This window comes from Mandrillus leucophaeus, unplaced genomic scaffold (genome assembly GCF_000951045.1).
Source record: "Mandrillus leucophaeus isolate KB7577 unplaced genomic scaffold, Mleu.le_1.0 Scaffold311, whole genome shotgun sequence".
NCBI classification, from domain to species: Eukaryota; Metazoa; Chordata; class Mammalia; order Primates; family Cercopithecidae; genus Mandrillus; species Mandrillus leucophaeus.
The window spans coordinates 4,467,785-4,488,893 of NW_012103266.1; the positions used below are offsets into that span (position 1 = coordinate 4,467,785).

The 21,109-nt window shown below is 36.2% G+C and overlaps 1 pseudogene; it reads left to right on the top strand.

Moving 5' to 3' along the window:
- LOC105544886 overlaps positions 1-20,780 on the top strand; it is a 67,876-nt pseudogene extending 47,096 nt beyond the window's left edge.
- Positions 20,781-21,109: the final 329 nt, after the last annotated feature.

Consider the following 21,109-nt stretch of genomic DNA (forward strand, 5'->3'; position numbering starts at 1 on the left):
TGTATGTGTCTTTATAGCAGCATAATTTATAATCCTTTGGGTATATACCCAGTAATGGGATGGCTGGGTCATATGGTACATCTAGTTCTAGATCCTTGAGGAATCGCCATACTGTTTTCCATAATGGTTGAACTAGTTTACAATCCCACCAACAGTGTAAAAGTGTTCCCAAAGTCACTCAGGAGCAGATTGTGTAATTTCCATGTATTTGTATAGTTTTGAGAGTTCCTTTTGGAGTTGATTTTCAGTTTTATTCCACTGTGGTCTGAGAAAATGTTTGATATGATTTTGATTTTCTTAAATTTATTGTGACTAGTTTTGTGGCCTATCATATGGCCTATCTTGGAGAATGTTCCATGTACAGATGAAAAGAATGTATATTCTGCACTTTTGGGGTAGAATGTTCTGTAAATATCTGTTATGTCCATTTGTTCTAGAGTGTAGATTAACTCCAGTGTTTCTTTCTGGACTTTCTGTGTTGATGATCTTTCTAGTGCTGTCAATGGGGTGTTGAAGTCCCCCACTATTATTATGTTGATGTCTATCTCCTTTCTTAGGTCTACTAGTAATTTATTCATGAACCTGGGAGCTCTAGGGTTAGGTATATATGTATTCATGATTGTAATATCTTCTTGTTGGATTGAGCTTTTCACCATACAATGACTTTCTTTTTCCTTTTTTACTGTTGTTACTTTGAAGTCTATTTTATTCAGGAACAGCTACTCCTGCCCACTTTTCATTTCCATTTGCGTAGAATTTATTTTTTCCATCGCTGTACCTTGAGCCTATAAGAAGCTTCACATGTTAGGTGAGTATTTTGAAGACAGCAGATATTTGGTTTCTGACTTTTTATCCATTCTCCCAATGTGTATCTTTTAAGTGGAACATTTAGACCATTTGCATTCAATGTTAATATTGAGATGTGAGGTACTGGTCCATTAATCATGTTGATTGTTACTAGATACTTTGTTTTCTTCATTGTGTTTTGTTCTTTACGTCATGTGAGTTTTATGCTTTCAAGAGGTTCTGTTCTGTTGCATGTCAACCTTTTGTTTCAAGATTGAGAACTCCTTTTAGTGTTTCTTGTAAGGCCCATAGGATAGTGGAAAATTCCCTCAGCATCTGCTTATCTGAAAAAGACAATTTCTTCTTCGTTTATGAAACTTAGTTTTGCTGGATACAAAATTCTGGCTGACAGTTCTTCTGTTTAAGGAGGCTAAAGATAGGACCCAAATCCCTTCTGGCTTGTGAGGTTTCTGCTGAGAAGTCTGCTGTTAGTCTGACAGTTTTTCCTTTATAGGTTACCTGATGCTTTTGTCTTCCTGCTCTTAGAATTCTTTCCTTCACATTGATTTTAGATAGACTGATGACTATATGCCTTGGTGATGTCATTTTTGCAATGAATCTGCAGGGAGTTATTTTAGCTTCTTCTATTTGGGATGTTTAAATGTCTAGCAAGGCCAGGGAATTTTTTCTAAATTATTCCCTCAAATAAGTTTTCCAAAATTTTGCTTTCTTTTCTCTCTCAGGAACACCAGTGATTCTTAGGTTTGGCCATTAGACATGATACCATATTTCTCGGAGACTTTGTTCATTTCTTTTCATTCTTTTTTCTTCGTTCTCATCTGATTGTGTTAATTCAAAAGCCTTGTCCTCAGGCTCTGAAATTCTTTCTTCTACTTGGTCTAGTCTATTGCTAAAACATTCCACTGAATTTTGTAATTCCCCAAATGTGCTTTTCATTTCCAGAAATTCTGATTGTTTTTTCTTTAAAATATCCAGATCTCTAATTTTTTAAATTCATATTTTGAATTGTTTTTTAAGTTTTTTTATGTTGGCTTTCAACTTTCTCTTGTATCTTATCAGGTAGCTTAATAATCAACCTTTTGAATTCCTTATCTAGCATTTCAAAGGTTTAATCTTGGTTTTGACCCATTGCTGGGTAGCTAGTGTGATCTTTTGGGGGTGTTATAGAACCCTGTTTTGTCACATTGCTAGAATTGTTTTTCTGGTTCCTTCTCATTTGGGTAGACTGTATATTCTAATTACTCTTAACTTTGTTTTTGATTTGACTGTGTTTTTTAATTTCTTTTTTCTCCCTTAAGGATGTGGCTTTAATATTTATAGTTTATTGTAACCTAATTCAGCATTTGTTGCTTTCATGGGTGAAGACTCTATATAAGTTGCTTGTTTATAAAGAGTCTTTGTATAATGGCTTTCTCAGATGCTGGTTTTAGTAGCAATGTGCTCCTTGTGTGAACAGATTCACTGTCTCCTGTGGGGTTGGAATGACAGAGGTTTCTTGAAGCTTATCTCATTCTCCAGTGATGTGCACTTATTTATTCATTTATTTGCTTGTTTATTTATTTATTATCCAGTATTTTATTTATTGGTTTGAACACTTCATGCTTCAGGCCAGTAGTGGAGGTTTCCACAGGTAAAAACTGGTTGTTGCTAAAGCAAATGGGTAAATGCAAATACCCAACAGTTGGCAGCAGTTCCAGCCTTGTCAGAGATGTTTTGGGAGCTCTTAGTGAAATGCACTGAGATCTTTTCAGGGGTAAGGGAGGGAGCCACCTCAGTTTCCCTGCCAGACTAGCAGGAAAGCAATCCTCCTCCCAGTCACCCTCCTGACCCAGTGTTCCAGCTACTCAGATCATACAGGCACCTCTTTTCTTCTGTAGAAATGCTGATGTATCATGGAAGGTGGGTGGGATTGTGATTCTACCCCTCATACAAACCTGAATCGGGAGGGCCCTCCTCCGGGATCCAGTCACCATGAAGTGTTCCAGAAAGGCTATCTACAGGTGCACCCATGCCGAGCTCCCATGGGGGAAGCCCCAGCTGTGTATGCAGTAGTAGATGATGGGGAAGAGAATTCCCCTTTTCTAAGACCATTCATGAGCACCAGGGCTGCCTGACTGTTGAAGAGCTACAGACTCCTTGCTGAGCCCAATACTGCACCTGTAGTTCTGCTGAAGGAAACTTTCTGCAAGTGGAAAGTTCTGGAACTGCAGGCCTATTTGAATTATTTTGTCATACAGAGTGTTCTCTTTATGTGGTGCACTCTCCCTTTTCCTAGGAGTAGCAGACCCTGAGAAGCAAACTACTATGAATACTGCTGCTTTTCTGGGTCTAGCCACCCAGTGGGGCTGCCACACACCAGGCTGATGTTGGGGGATGTCTGAAAGGGATCCAGTGATGTGACCTGTCCTCAAGTCTCATAGCAGTATGTACCAGCACAAGCTCTTATGGGGATGGCAGGGCAGTGATGGAGACTGTGAAATTTCTTAGTTATAAATAGCATTAGAGTTCTGAATTTCTCAAATACTGGTTGTAGTATTAATGATCTAGTCAAATGTGCACACTCAGGACCTCTGTATTAGCCAGGGTGATGCAGGCAATGGTGATAGCTGAGGTCACACACAAGTTTTCTCCTTTCTGGGCACTGTATTATTCTACCTGCAGATGCTGTCATGGACTGTGTTGGTTGGCCTCCAGCCAGGAGTTGGTGCTTACAAAAAGCCCAGCTGTGGTGGTAGTGGTGGGATCTGTGCTTGCCTTATGTTACCTGGGGAGGTTTTCTGGTGTTTCAGGCAATGGGTGGGGCCAGAGAGGTCCCAAAAGTTTCTGTCTTTTGTGTTAAGCTACCAGGGCCTATTGAGGGGTAAAGCCAGGTAGGGGCTGGATCAGGAAAGTCTATGTGTCAGGACTCTCCATGTGCAGGGCAAGCAGCAGCCCCAGTGAGCATTGGAGGGCAGTTCTCTGGCTGCTGGGGTAATGTTATAGGGAAGAGTGCAGCTTCCTCTGCTGTACAGAAGAGTCCACATTGGGAATGGGAAGTAGCAGGCAACAGTAAGCCCCATCCAGCTCCCACACACATTGCAAGGCAGGTCTCACACCAGCTGTGTTCCACTAGCAGCAGTTAGCCAGGCTCCAGGCAGTCTATATTCAGAACTCAAAACACCCCAGGCCATAAGCCTTCCCCATGGAAACAGAAACTGAGCCATGCCCTACTTGGTCTGCCCATGAGGCAGGGGCACCCAGCTCCTGTGCCCATGCCTGTGGCACATTTTCCACCCACCCCTCAGTTTTGCACAAGAGAGTTCATCCACACTCAAGATTATATTGCAAATCTCATTTGAGAGCTTCTCTCAACCAATGACCACTGCCCAAATTAGTTGGAAGACTTCTAGGTGGTCCTCTGTGAGGTAGAATCAGGAGTGGCCTCCCCCCATCCTGCTAGAGACTGGGAGTGCATGCAAAGCATATCCAGATGCCACTTCTTCTCATATACTCCCTACTGCTCACTAAATTATCTCCAGTGCTAGGTAGGGTTGAGACCTTCCCTTATGGCCTGCATTGCCAAGTTCCCCAGTGAGAGTGCATATGCCAGAAGCTGTTTATCCACATCTCACACTCTGGGGACTTAACAGTTTTTCACCTGGTTCATGGTGTAGGCTGCAGTCTGATGCTTTTTTCAAAGGGCCTGTGGTTTCTTTCAGTCTTCCTGTTAAGTTCCTGTGTTGTTTCTTGAAAGAAAGTTCAGTGTGAATCTCTACACACTATTTTATCTTTCCCAGTGGGAGAGGCATGCTAACACTGCTTCCAATCCACATCTTGGAAAATAGCACATCTTATTTATACTTAATAAAATTTATAGTCCAAATATGGAGATATTTATCTTCTTCATAGGAATATGAAATTATACATACATGCGTAAGGTAACATAAAACATCTTTCAACTTGGTTGCCTTTGTCTTTATCCTTGAGATATCAGCCAGGTTTCAGTGCACTCACTAGCATACACAGTAAGTACCTAGCAGTATCTTCAATAATATAGGTCTTCTAAGAAAATGGGTAGATAACTAGAAATTGAATATGGTAATTCCTTAAAGACCTAAAGACAGAAATACCATTCAATCCAGCAATCCCATTACTGGGTATAGACTCCCCCCAAATATAAATAATTATATTATGAGACACATGCATGCATATGTTCATTGCAGCACTATTTACAATAGCAAAGACATGGAATTAACCTAAATGTCCATGAATAATAGACTGGATAAAGAAAATGTGGCACATATAAACCATGGAATACTATTCAGCCGTAAAAAAGAACAAGATCATGTCTTTTGCAGGGACATGGATGGAGCTGGAGGCCATTATCCTTAGCAAACTAATGCAGGAGCAGAACATCAAATTCATGTTCTTAATTACAAGTAGGAGCTAAGTGATGAGAACACATGAACACACAGAAGACAACAACACACACTGGGGCCTTTTGGAAGGTGGAGGATGGAACAAGGGAGAAGATCAGGAAAAATATCTAATGGGTACTAGGCTTAATATCTGGGTGATGAAATCATCTGTACAACAAACCCCCATGACACAAGTTTACCTATGTAACAAACCTGCATATCCTGCACATGTACCCCTGAACTTAAGATAAAAGTTAAAAAAGAAAGTAACAGGAAAACAAATAAAAACTAAAAATAATGTATATTGACTTTTGCTGAACATATGTGTTTTTCTCCCCTCCTTACAAATGCCCCATTTAAAATGTCAGTAAAGGAATACAAATTGTAATAAATTTGTCACACCACCAAAGATGAGAGGAATAGGCCTTACCACATTTAAATATGTGTGCATTTCTGGATTTGTAAAGGCACATACATTTTATTGGTGGATAAACTATATCAAAAGTTACTTCCAAGTACAGACACAGGAGAAAGCTACAGAATAGATGGAATTTCATAAAAAGGCTGCAAATTCAGAGTAAGCAGGTACAAGGAGTAGCAAGTGGAATGATTATTAAAATGATTGTTTTGGGGCACTGTAACCAGTCAGGCCCTCTTTATGTGCAGATATGAAATATAACCTTCAGTTATAATAAAAGATCTAAATTACAAAAAAAGAGACAGGAATCCTAAAAATATCCACTTATTTTTAACAGAAATGGAACTTCACAGTAAAACCCTCCTCATTTTGGAATGAGGGGTGGGAGTGCCTGCTCACTTTTCAGCTACAAACTATAAAGCAAAAGCAATCTGTCAATGATATACTCTCCCTGCATACACAGAGCTGATGGTGATCTCTTTCATTCAGAGAAGGAAACCACTGAGGAAACATATATATGTAAACACACAGGAAACCTATGCTACTTAGTCATTAATTCATGTATATGAATGAGCAACTAAGAATCTGTAGGTATTTGAGAAAAAAACTTTTTTTTTTTTCTTTTTGGTAGGACCAACATGAACAAATGGAATAATTATTCTTAGAAGAATCACATAAAATCTAAAGAACAAAAGATAAAAATTCTATCCTCAGAAACATTTAAGAAAGAATACAACTGATAAAATGAGAGTAGGCTGCTATGAAAAAGAAGCAAATATAGAAAAAAAGGTATCTTGGAAATTAAAAATTTTAAATACCAAACTAAGAAATGTCAATCAAGGAGTCAGAAGAAAAAATTGAGGCACAGGCAAAAATAATGGAACAAAATATCCGAGATAGAAAATATAAATTTATAAAATCAATGCAAGTATTCCAATATTTGTTTGTAAATTTGGATGAATAAAAAACAGATGTTAATAAAACAGAGGGTAACAATCAAACTAATAATAGAAGAAAGTTTTCTCTAGAAAGGGATCCTCCTAGAATTAAAGAAAAACATATGTTTGCGGATTGAAAGGGACTACAAAACAGGGATAAAACTCAAACACCAAGAAGAGAATATCTTAGAAGTATGTAATCACCTGACAGGTTTATCTTGCCCACTGCCCAGAAAAACCAACATACTGAGAACATCAGGTCTTTGTAATAGAGAAAGAGTTTAATAAATGCAGAGCCAGCTAAGTGGAAGGACAGGAGTTTGCCATTATTCGAATCAGCCTTCCTGAAAAATCAGAGGCAAGGATTTTTTAAGGATAGTTTGGTGGGCAGGGGGATAGAGTATGGGAAATGCTGATTTTTGGGGTTGGGGATGAAATCATAGGGAGTTGGAGCTTGTCTTCATGTACTGAGTCAGTTCCTGGAAGGGAGACACAGGACCAGATGAGCCAGTTTATTGGTCTGGGTGGCACTGGCTGGTCTATCAAAATGCAGGGTCTGGAAAACACCTCAAACACCAATCTTAGATTTCCTAATATTGATCTTATCTATAGCAGCAATTGGGAAGGGAAGGTTAGGAATCCTGTGGCTTCTGGCTGCATGACTCCAAAGTTATAAATTCTAATCTTGTGGCCAATTTGTTAGTTTTGCAAAGGAGGTTTGATCCCCAAGCAAGGAGGAGGTTTGCTTTGGGAAAGGGCTGTTATCATTTTTGTTTTAAAGATAAACTATAAATTCCTCCCATAGTCAGCTTGACCTATGTCCAGGAATGAAGAAGGGCAGCTTGGAGGTTAGAAGCAAAATGGAGTTGGTTAGGTCAGCTGTCTTTCACTGTCATAATTTTTCTATGTCAAATTTCTCACACTGTCATAATTTTTGCAAAGATGGTTCTATATATGCCAAGATAAAATATATATAATTTACAAAGAAATATAAATCAGATTTGCATCAGAATTCTCAGTAGTTACAATGGAAGCTAGAAGAGAATAAAACAATGTATTGAGGTTCTGAAGGAAAATGATTTTGTACTTGAAATTTGATACCTAGATAAACTAGCATGTATATACAGGGATAATGAAGATATTTTAAGACATACAAAAATCAGAAAATATATCAGTAACACGCCATTTATAAAAGACTGACTTGAGGTTGTACCCAAGTAAAATTTAAAAAGAAGCAAGATAAGGTATCCAAGAGACAGTTGACTCAAGCAAGAAATGTGAACAAAAGGTATCATGGGATGAGAATGCAGTGGCCCTACAGTCGGATGGTAATTACACAATTCTAATGTTGTAAATGCTGGTTACAGGCTTTTGATTTTACCTATAAGTACTGTTATGAAACTTTACCAAACAGGAGTTTTGAATTCTATTACTCTTGCATACATAATGGGAAGTCATCTAAAATTGATGTGCAGGAATTGCCATCTTTACCATATTGAATCTTTGCATGCATGTACATGCCATATCTCCCCTTATATTTAGTTCTTCTTTTACACCTTATAATAAAGACATAAAAGTTATAATAAAGTATTATTATATTTCTGTATAAAGATCTTAAATGTTTTAAAAATCTTTATTCTTAATTGTTTTTATTGGTAAATATTATTTTAAAATAACACTTTGATATTTTTGTTCCTGTTGGGAATTTGCTGATGTATTTATTGATCCAGTAGCCTTACTGAATTGCTTTATTAATTCCAATAAATTTTGTATAGATTTTCTTGCATTTCCTAATTAGAGAATCATTTTGCATGCAAGTCTTTATAATTTCATTTCTTTTATTTTCATTATCTTACTGTATTTTCCTTGTTTTTGTCTTAATGCACTGGCTTGGATGTCTGATGCCATATTGAATAGAAGCATTGAGAGTAGGCATGCTTCTCTCATATTGGATTTAAAATAACTGTTTCTAATGTTTTAACATTAATGATTGTGTTTGCTTCTAGCTTTTTGCTAGATGCCTTTTATCGGGTTAGTGAAGTTACCGTGTATTCATAGTTTGCTAGATGGTTTTATAGTAAACAAGTATTGGATACCATGAAATATGTTTCTGTATTAAATAATAAGATTATATAGTGAATGTCATGTATTACATTTATAAATTTTCAAATATTAAATAATTAGTCTTTGCATTTAGAATTAGCTGAATTTGATATGATTCTTCAAAACATTTTTAATGCATCTTAGTATTTAGAACACAGTCGATTCTTGTTATTCACAGTAGTTATTTTCTATAAAGTCACCATGAGCATCAAGAATCATTGCTCCTAGCGGAAATACAGGGTTAGGTTCCTGTGAGTCTCTGGCAATATTTTTGTGACTCAATCAACACATAACCTTATTTTATGCATGTTTCTGTTTAAAGACACTTTATTGTCTATATATTGGTGATTCACTAACACTGAGTTTAAGGCCAACAGAAATGTAAATCATGCCTGAAAAAGCTTATCTATATTTACTTCTTAAAGCACATCAAAGCTTTCTTTTATTATTATTATTTTTTTTGTTTTTTGTTGAGATGGAGTCTTGCTCTGTCGCCCAGGCTGGAGTGCAGTGGCACGATCTTGGCTCACTGCAAGCTCCGCCTCCTGGGTTCACGCCATTCTCCTGCCTCTGCCTCCCGAGTAGCTGGGACTACAGGCACACACCACCACGCCCGGCTAATTTTTTTGTATTTTTAGTAGAGATGGGGTTTCACTGTGTTAGCCAGGATGGTCTCGATCTCCTGACCTCGTGATCCGCCAGCCTCGGCCTCCCAAAGTGCTGGGATTACAGGCTTGAGCCACCGCGCCCGGCCAAAGCTTTCTTATACTTGGGAACACTAGACTATACTTCAGCTTTATGCTTGGAGGTCAATTTAAACAGTAAACTCACCAATAAAAAGCACAAACATGTGAAAAATGTGGCAGTATACAGAGCACTCAAAGAACATTTATTTGCAGTAAGAGAGCTGAAGCAAGAAGCCAGAACACTCTGGGAATATGCATGTTGGATGATGCAAATTTTTCACAGCTCTGTGCATGTCCATCAATGATCTTGAAAATGCCCTAAATATTGAATTGGATGTTACAGATAAATTTTAGGGAATAAGCAAATTTGCAGATATAGAACCCATGAATAATGAGAATCTACTGTGTTTCCTTTTAGATTTTTTCGTCTATGCTCAGAAGTGAGACCGTCTCCTTCACTGGTTTTGGTAATAGGCTTACACTAGATGTATTAAATGAATAGGGGCAATATTCCCTTTTGTCTTATTTTCTGGAAAAGTTTGCATAATAATTATTATATAATCTTTGAGTTAAAAAATTTTTACATTTGAAAATATTGTACATAATGTGTCCATATTTCAGGGTATATGTGATAATTTAATACATTCATATAATTTTGTACAGATTAAATAAGTATAATTGGGACATCCATCAGCTTAAATATTTGCCTTTTCTTTATGCTAGAACCATTTGAATTGTTCTCTTCTAGTTATTTTGAAATATACAATAGATTATTATATATAATAGTCTACCTACTGATATATCAAACACTGGATTTGATTTCTTTTATTAAACTATGTATTTGTACACATTAATTGAACTCTCTCATACCTCCTTCTCTCCTATCCTTCCTGGCCTCTGGTAGCAACCAATCTATTCTCTATCTTCATTAGATTCACTTTTGTAGCTCCCACATATGAGTGAGAATATGTGATATTTGTCTTTCTGTGCTTGGCTTATTCACTTAACATAATGGCTTCCAGTTCAATCTATGTTGCTGCAAATGACAGGATTTTATCTTTTTATGGCTGAATAAAAATTCGTTGTGTATATATACCATGATTTCCTTATCCACTCATTCATTGATGGGCCCCAAGGTTAATTCAACATTTTGGCTACTGTGAATAGTGCTGCAATAAACATGGCAATGCAGATATCTCTTCAGTATACCGAATTTCCTTCTTTTGGATATATACCCAGTAGTGGAATTGCTGGATCATATGATAGTTCTATTTTTAGTTTTTTGAGGAACCTCCATATAGCTTTCCATACTGACTGTGGTAATTTACATTTCTACAAACAAGATATGAACATTTCCCTATTTAAAAATATATATTTTTTGAAATAGGATCTTGCTATTTTGGCTAGGCTCATCTTGAAGTCCTGGGTTCAAGTAATTCTTTCATCTCAGTTTCTCCAGTAACTGGGACTACAGATGCACACCACTGTGTTCAGCTGAGCATTCCCCTCTCTCCACACACTTTCCAGCATCCTTTATTCCCTGTCTTTTTACTTAAAAAAATATATGAGATATATATATTACATATATATTTTATATATATACACACACACACACACACACACACACACACACACACACACACATACACACACACATATTGAGATAAAGTTTCAATCTGTTTCCTAGGCTGGAGTTCAATAATGTGATCATAGCTCACTTCAGCTTGACCTCCTGGGCTCAAGCAATCCTCCCAGCTCAGCCTCCCAAGGAGTTAAGACTACAGGCACATGCCATCGTGCCTGGCTAATTTTAAAATTTTTTTGTGCATAAAATCTCACTGTGTTGCCCAGGATGGTCTCAAACTCCTGGACTCAAGTGATTCTCCCACCTCAACCTCCCAAAATGTTGGATTATAGGCATTAACTACCATGTCCAACTCCCTGTCATTTTATAAAACCTACGTTTACTTGGGTGACATGATATCCCATTGTGATTTTGATTTACATATCTCTGATAATTAGTGATATTGAGCATTTTTTCATATACCTGTTGGCCATTTGTATAACTTCTTTTGATAAATGTCTACTCAGCTCTTTTGCCCATTTTAAAAATTAGATTATTCATTTATTTATTTATTTATTTATTGCATTTGAGTTGTTTGAGGTCCTTGTATATTTTGGATATTAATCCTTTTTCAGATGAATAATTTGTTACTATTTTCTCCCATTCTGAGAGTTGCCTTTTCACTTTGTTAATTGCTTCCTTTTCGTGCAGAAGCTGTTTAGCTTGATGTAATCTCACTGTTCTCCTTTTGCTTTTGTTGCCTGTGCATTAGACATCTTAGCCCCAAATATTTGCATAGATCTATGTCCTGAAGCATTTCCCCAATCCTTTTGTCGAATACTTTCATAGTTTTAGGTCTTACGTTTAAGCCTTTAATCCATTTTTATTTGATATTTGTATATGGTGAGAGTTAAGAGCCTAGTATCATTCTTCTGTATATGGTCATTCAGTTTTCCCAGCACAATTTGTTGAAGAGACTGTCCTTTACTTATTGTATGTTCTTGGCAACTTTGTTAAAAATGAGTTAGCTGTAAATGCATGAATTTATATTTGGGTTCTCTATTCTGTTCCAGTGGCTTATGTGTCTGCTTTTATGCCAGTACCATGCTGACTTGTTTAAAATAATTTTGTAGTATATCTTGAAGCAGTGTGGTGCCTCCAGATCCGTTCCTTTTGCTCAGGATGACTTTAGGTATTTGGAGATCTTTTGTGGTCCCACATAAATTTTGAAATTGCTTTTAAAAGAAATTCTGCGAAAAGTGTCATTAATATTGATAAGGATTTCATTTAATTTGTAAACTGCCTGGGATAGTATTGTCATTTTAACTATATTATTGCTTTCAATTAATGATCATGGAATATATTTCCATTGTTTTTGTTTCCTCTTCAATTTCTTGCACCACTGTTTTACAATTTTCCTTGTGTAGAACTTTCACATGTTTGGTTAAATTGATTCCTGTATATTTATTTTATATTCTTTGTAACTATTGTAGATGGGATTGCTTTTGTGATTTCCTGTTCAGATTGTTTGTGTTGACATATACAAATACTACTGATTTTTGTAGGTTGATTTTGTATCCTAAAACTTGATTGAATTTGCTTATAAGTTATAACCATTTTTTGGTGGAATCTTTAGGTTTTTCTAAATATAAGATAATGCCATCTGCAAACAAGGCTATTTTGACTTCTTTCTTTTTAATTTGCATGCCCTCTATTTCTTGTTCTTGCCTAATTTCTCTGGGTAAGACTCCAAGTATTCTGTTGAACAAAAGTGGTTAAAGTGGGAACCTTTATCTTTTTCTAGATCTTAGAGGGAAGGCTTTCAATTTTTCCCCATTCAGTATGATGTTAACTAGGAGTTTATCGTGTGTGTGTGTGTGTGTGTGTGTGTGTGTGTGTATATATGCCTTTATTGTTTTGGGGTATCTTCCTTCTCTACCCCAGTTTGTTGAGGGCTTTTATCATAAAGAGATGTTGAATTTTATCAAATGCTTTTTCAGCATCTATTAGAATAAGCATATGGTTTTTGTTCTTGATTCTGTTAATGTGAGGTATCACGTTTACTGTTTTGCATATGTTGAACCGTTCTTATATCCCTGGGATAAATCACAGTCGATTGTGGTGAATGATGTTTTTAATGTGCTGTTGAATTTGGTTGGCTAGTATTTTGTTGAGGATTTTTGCATCAATGTTAATCAGGGGTATTGGCCAATAGGTTTTGTGTGTGTGTGTGTGTGTGTGTGTGTGTGTGTGTTTGTCCTCGTCCTGTGTATGAGTGTAATGCTGGTGAGTTTGGAATTATTCCCCACTCTTCAATTTCTTTTGAAGAGTTTCAGTAGCATTGGCATTAGTTGTTCTTTAAATATTTGGTGAATTCAGCAGTGAAAACATCAGGTCCTGAGCTTTTCTTTGATGGGAGACTTTTTATTATGGCTTTGATAATATTACTCATCTTTGATTTGTTCAGGTTCTCTATTTCTTAATGGTTAATATTGGTAGGCTGCGTGTGTCCAGGAATTTATACATTTCTTCTAGATTTTTGAGTTTGTTGGGATATAGTTGTTCATAATAGTCTCTAATGATTCTTTGTACTTGCTAACATGGTCTCAGTTGTTATGTCTCCATTTTTGTTTCTGATTTTATTTATTTGGGTCTTCTCTATTTTTTCTAAATTAATCTAGCTAAAAGTCTGTGAATTTCTTTATCTTTTCAAAAAACAAACTTTTTATTTCATTCTTTTGTATGTTTTTAGCCTCCAATTTTATTTATTTCTGCTTTGATCTTTAATGTTTCTTTTCTTCTGCTAATTTTGGGTCTTTTTTTTTTTTTTCTTTTCCTTGGTTTTCTAGTTCCTTGAGATACATTGTTAGGTTGTTTATTTGAAGTCGTTCTACTGTTTTAACATAGGCATTTATTGCTGTATACATCCCTTTTAGTCCTGCTTTTGCTGTACCTCACAGATTTTGGTATGTTGTATTTCCATTTTTATTTGTTTCGAGACATTTTAAAATTTTCTTCTTGGTTTGTTCATTGACCTGTTGGTCATTTCAGGGCATGTCGTTCAATTTTTATGTGTTAGCATTGTTTCAAAGTTCCTCTTATTATTGACTTCTAATTTTATTCTATTGTGGTCAGAAAATATATTTGATATGATTCCAACTTTTTTGAATTTGTTGAGACTTGTTTTGTGGCCTAAGATATGGTTTATTCTACAGAATGTCCCATGTGCTGATAAAAAGAATGTGTGTTCTGCAGCAATTGGGAGAAATGTTCTGTAAATGTCAGTTTGTACTATTTGGTCTAGTGCATAGTTTAATTTTAATGTTTCTTTGTTGATTTTCTGTCTGAATGATCTATTACTGAGAGTGGAGTATCGAAGGCCACAGTATTATTGCATTGCAGTCTATCTCTCTGATTTAGACCTATTTATGTTTGCTTTATATACCTAGAATCTCCAGTTTTGAATGCACATTTATAGTTGTTATATCCTCTTGCTGAATTGAACCCTTTATCTTTATATAATGACTATCTTTATCTCTTTTACAATTTTTGAGTTTTAGTCTTTTTTTTTTTCTGATGTAATATAGCTACTCCTGCTCTTTTTTGGTTTCCTGTTGCGTGGAATATCTTTTTCTAGCTGTTCATTTTCAGTCTATGTGTTTCTTTATAGAGCAAGTGGGTTTCTTGTAGGAAGCATACCATGTGGTCTTTTTTCTTTACCCATTCTTCCACTCTATGCCTTTTAATTGGAGACTTAAATAAATTTACATTCAATGTTGTTATTGATAACTAAGGACTTACTACTGCCATTTTGTTACTTGTTTTCCGGTTGTTTTATAATTCTTCTTTTTCTTCTTTCTTTTTTATATTGTCTTCCTTTGGGGTTAGGTGATTTTTTTCTGGTAGTAGATTTTAATTTTTATTAAATCTGTCATAGATTTTGTATTTTGCTTGCCATGAAACTTACAAGAAAATCTTATTAATATAACAAGTTATTTTGCTGAGTGTGGTGGCTCACTCCCATAATCCCAGCACTTTGCGAGACTGAGTTGGGAGGACTGCTTGAGCCCTGGAGTTTGAGACCAGGTTGGGCAACGCAACAAGACCCCATCTCCACAGAAAAAAAAAAATTGCCAAGTGTGGGGGCACATGTTTGTACTCCCAGCTACTGGGAAGGAGGATCATTTGAGTCCAGGAAGTGGAGGCTGCAGTGAGCCATGTTCATGCCACTGCACTCCAGCCTGGGCAACAGAGTGAGATCTTGTCTCAAAAACAAAAAACACACAAAGTTATTTTAAAGAGCTAACAACTCTTCATACTTCTTCATTATTTTTTTCTTTTTCTTCTCTGACTCTGTATTTTCAAATGTTCTATCTTCAAGTTCACTGATTTTTCCTGATTCATTCTGCTGTTGAAAGCCTCTAATTTTCAGTTCAGCAAATGCATATCTAATTTCCTAGATTTCTGTTTGCTCTTTTAAAAATTATTTTTATCTCTGTTAAATTTCTTCGATAAATTTCTGAATTGCTTTTTTGTGTTATCTTGGAAATCAGTGAGTTTCCTTAAAACTGCTATTTTTTTGGGTGTATACCCAATAATGAGATTGCTGGGTCAAATGGTATTTCTAGCTCTAGATCCTTGAGGAATTGCTACACTGTCATCCACAATGGTTGAACTAATTTACACTCACACCAACAGTGTAAAAGCATTTCTTACCCAAAGGATTATAAATCATTCTTCTGTAAAGACACATGCACACGTATGTTTATTATGGCACTGTTTACAATAGCAAAGACTTGGAACCAACCCAAATGCCCATCAATGATAGACTGGATAAAGAAAATGTGGCACATATACACTATGGAATACTGTGCAGTCATAAAAAAGAATGAGTTCATGTCCTTTGCTGGGACATGGATGAAGTTGGAAACCGTCATTCTCAGCAAACTAACACAAGAACAGAAAACCAAACACTGCATGTTCTCACTCATAAGTGGGAGTTGAACAATGAGAACACATGGACACAGGGGTTGGGGTGCATCACACACCTGGGCCTGTCGGGGGCATGGAGGCCTGGGGGAGGGATAGCATTAGGAGAAATACCTAAGGTGAATGCCGGGTTGATGGGTGCAGCAAACCACCACGGCATGTGTATACCTATGTAACAAACCTGCACATTCTGCACATGTACCCCAGAATTTAAAGTTTAATTTAAAAAAACCCACTATTTTTAATTCTTGTTTAGATAATTTACATATTGCCATCTCATTAGGGTCAGTCACTGATTCCTTGCTCTTTCCATCTATTAAGGCTATAGTTCCCTGTTTGTTGTTGTTTCTTGTGGTTGTATATCTATGTCTTTGAATTGAAGGACTAGTTTTTTATTCCAATCTGTCTTGTTTTGGTATTTAGTAGATATGTTTTCTTAGATGTTGTTTGTAATTTATCTACTGATTTTTTTTTTTAAATTTTCTACTATTTTTTTTTTTCTTTTTGGCATTAGATGGCTCTTGAATCCCAGGCTTTTTTTGGTTCTAGTGAACAGAGTGCAGCAGCCTGTCCTGAATGGAATGAATGTCGTACCAACCGAAATATAGTGGTATTGTGGGAAGGCTGGCTTGGGGGTTCCTGCCCAGGGGACCTGTGGAACAATCCTCCTACAACATGGTACTGCTGAATAGCTACTGTAATTTACTATCTCCTCTGGCCAAGTTATAGAGCAGAAATTCCAAGATTGGGGATGGTAGTCCTGCCTTCCCTCTTTGTCTCTGGCTATCCTCGAGGATATTTCTCAATTCTGGTACTCCCAAATGCTTCTTGTGGTTTGAGGCAGGGATAGTTCTCCTTCCAGCATATTCAAGATGGTGAGGAAGCTGGTTGTCCACCTTGATCTCACTTTTTCCAGTGGAGAAACTGTGAGTCAGAGGAAATTTTCCATGTACTTGGTGTTGGGAAGATTGGAGGGAGGGGCACTGAAGATGTGGAAATGTGATTATTTTATTGTCTGCTTGGAATTTTTTTTTTTTTAATTTCTCTGTGACTTCAGGAACTGACCATACTCATATTTGAGTTTTGGGATATTGCTGGTGATAATCTCAGCACTGTATATTCATTTTTGCTTTTCTGTGGGGGGATAGTGAAGCCAGCTTACATCTATGCCATCATTTTTTGATGATCCTTGAGTTTTTATGTAATTCACCTATAAAAACGCCTGCCTAAAGAAGTGTGGTGGGTTGTTGGTTAGTTTGTTTTTGGGTGAATTTCAAAGTACAAATACAAGATTTTTAAGTAGCTTTTTGTCCAATCATAGCTTCTTTTCTGTTGGTTTTGGAAAATTACATACTTTAGAAAATTGGTTTTTTATTTTATTAATTTTAAAAAAAAATTTGAGGTGGAATCTCACTCTGTCACCCAGGCTGGAGTGCAGTGGCACAGTCTTGGCTCACTGCAACCTTTGCCTCCCAGGCTCAAGTGATCCTCCCACTTCAGCCTCCCGAGTACCTGGGACCACAGAGGGCCACCACCACACCCAACTATTTTTTTTTATTTTTGGTAGAGACAAGGTTTCATTATGTTGCCCAGTCTGGTCTCGAACTCCTGAGCTCAAGCAATCTACCTGCCTTGGCAAAGTGCTGGGATTACAAGTGTGAGTCTGTGTATTTTAAAAGAATTTTTGTATAAAGTTGTTCATGCTTTCCTATAATTATGTTCTATTTTTCTTTTATAGTAGATTTTTATTTTGCCTCTAATCAAAATTATTAGAGTTGTAGAAGGATTAAAAATTAGCCCAATATTTAGTGTGAAAGTATTTAAATATAAACCTAATAAAAATAACAAATATTGCTATGGTACATTTATGAATTTCCAATCTTGATCTTTCTGGGTTGTCATACTGTAAAACACTGCATAAGGTTTTTGCCCCCTTTTTGAAAACTGTGTAGCACTTATAGCGAAGTGATTATGATGTATCAAAAATTTCATATTTTAAAAATATCTATATTCTCTTGTGTGTTAGATGTTAAAAACAAATAACCAAAGAATTTATTCTTTATTCTAGAGAAGGGGTTAAGGAAATATGAATTAATTCAAGTTGATTTTATCTACTTTCTATAAATATTGATTAGTAAGTTATAAATTACACATGGACTGTGATATTTCTCATTCTATTATGGAGTAAAATAAAGTAAATTTAGCATGTTCTTGGGAAGAAAGAGAAGTTAAAGGTTTGTCTTCTTTTATTTTCAAATATTTGCAATGAGTATTGGAGAAGATTTTAATAAACACACAAGGAATGTAAGGTGGTATTTTGTAGTGGCTAACAACATAATGTCAGGCCAGATGTGGTGGCTCATGCCTGTAATCCCGGCACTTTGGGTGGCTGAGGCGGGTGAATCATGAGATCAGGAGTTCGAGACCAGCCTGGCCAAGATGATGAAATCCCGTCTCTACTAAAAATACAAAAAGTAACTGGGTGTGGTGGCAGGTGCCTGTAATCCTAGCTAATTCAGGAGGCTGAAGCAAGAGAACTGTTTGAACCCGGGAGGTGGAGTTTGCAGTGAGCCCAGATCATGTTGTTGCACTCCAGCATGGGCAACAGGGTGAGGCTCCATCTCAAAAAAATAAAATAAAATAAAATAAAATAAAATAAATAAAGTAACATAATGTCAAACCGGACTACCTCTGTTTTATTCCTGATCAGGTTACTTCTAGACTATTTTTCCTTGTGTAAATTACTTAATTGGACCTAATGTAATCAGATAATGGGAATCTACACTACTTATTAATTTGCAAATTTTATTTATTTTTAAAATATCAACTAGGACCCTTGGATTACCAAATCTAATCTCTGAAAGTCTCCCGCAAAGACAATTAAAATTCCAGGAAAAACTATATATTAAATAGTATGTGAACATAATCAAAGAATTGTATCTAATTTCCCTTCATTAGAAAAAATACATAAAATTAATCAAAAAGACTATATTAAATTTGTACTGACTAATTCCCTAAAAAATGCTGCTGTTTATAAGAGGACTTAAAATGGTTGACTCTCATTATTTAAAAACATCAATTTAATGACTTACTGTATAGATATCATCAAATATTTCCACCATATATATTTCAATTCTGCATATGGAATATATAAAACTAACAGAGGGTTATCACCTTATGTTCCACCTTTTAAGGGGAAGAGCACCGACTATTGATGGTAGGAAGACAGTGAAATAGTCTAATCAAGCAGCAATATTGTACCTAAATATCAAGTGAATTTAATATATCCTAATGGGAACTAATTTTTTCATGGAGAAAATTGTGTCAGATGTATATTTCAAAGTACATATGGTCAATTTAGTGCCAAAACTTTAGATATGATCTAGTTGTTGTAAATATACCATTGATTCAATCAGAAGAGGTCTATCACAAACTATAAGATTATATTGTTAGCAAAAATCCAAAACAGGATCTAAGCAGAGCGAAGAGATAGGACAGTAAATTGTTTCATTCAAAATCAGAATTTGAAAGTCTGCAATAGAAAACCACAAAAGTACATTACCTGGAGATCATAAGGAAAATAAAAAGACAATCAAAATTATCTCCAGAAAGAGGAAGTTATGGTATCATTGTGTGAGGGTGAGCACTGAAAATAGAAAAATACAGCTTGACCAAATTTTATGAATATCATTTCATGAAAACAAAAACATAATTTGTAAAAGCAAGTATTAATAATATTAATAGTAGTAATACTTAAAAAGAAAACAACAGGCCACGATGATGAAAGCTGAGGGCACTGAAATAGGAAAAATGCTTACAGAAAATAGCTGATGCCTATTTAATGCTAATAATGACTGGCAAGGTAAAACTTGCAGTAATGTGAATTGGACCAGAAGATCAGAGTGTAACATACAATACTCCAAAGTATGCTAAGTTAGAAGAAAGAACAGATATGTTGGTGGCTTTAATAAAAGATAATGTTGGCTGAGCGCAGTTGCTCATGCCTGTAACCCCAGCACTTTGGGAGGCCGAGGCAGGCAGATCACAAGGTCAAGAGATCGAGACTATCCTGACCAACACGTTGAAACCCCGCTTCTACTAAAAATACGCAAATTAGCCGAGCGTGGTGGTATACACCTGAAATCCCAGCTACTCAGGAGGCTGAGGCAGGAGAATTGTTTGAACCCAGGAGGTGGAGGTTGCAGTGAGCCGAGATCGTGCCACTGCACTCCAGCCTGGGTGACAAGAGCAAAACTCTGTCAAAAAACAACAACAATAACAAAATAATGTTGAATATATAGAATGAGAAGAATCTGAAGGTAAATATGATGAGTTTGGATATAAAAAGAAAAAATGCAGAGGGAAACCTGGTGGTCCTGCATCTATATGAAAGGAGGTTGATCAGAGGGAGAAGAAGAGGATGAGGATGAAGATCTTTCTAAATATAAATTAGATGAAGATGAGGATGAAGATGATGCTGATCTCTCAAAATATAATAATGATGTCAGTGAAGAAGATGATAGTAATAAAAAGAAATCCAATAGAAAAAGTCACTCAGTGCCTCAATCTTCACATTCACTATCTTCATCATGTTCATTCTCCCTTTCAAGTTCAACCTCTAGGTCTAGGTTCCCTTCAAGAAGTTCTAGTTCGTAGTCAAGATCTTGTTCCAGTTCCAGAGAACATTTAAGATCTTCTAGGTTGAAATCAAGATCCAGCTCCAGGTCCCCCAGGGGCTCACTAAACAACCCTGAGCCCAGGGCCAACCCTTACAGAACACGATTACTTTACCCAAGCACCACAGGTCATCTGGATCATCCCATTCTGGTTCCCATTCAAGTTCAAAAAATAAATAAAGTATTAAAATTTATGTCTTAATGAAATCTAATACAGTGCATGAATCACATTTTTAAGGACGTTGGTGTTTTTGATGGTCAGAAGTGCTAAATCTGCTAGTAGAGGTACATGCCTTTCATCATGTTTCAGAACAATACAGCTGTGTTTATTTGTGAAGTTAAAAGTAAATAGCATTCTGTTAATAAGCCATAATGTCCCAAAATAGATGCTTTGTCATTCATGGTTTACAACCATTTGCTTCATTTAAAATCATCTCAGCTGTAACAAAGTATTGTTTCCTAATTAAACTCATTTTTCTCATTTCCGCATATATCCTGTCTGGTGGCTAAGACAAGATTATCTGGGCTTGC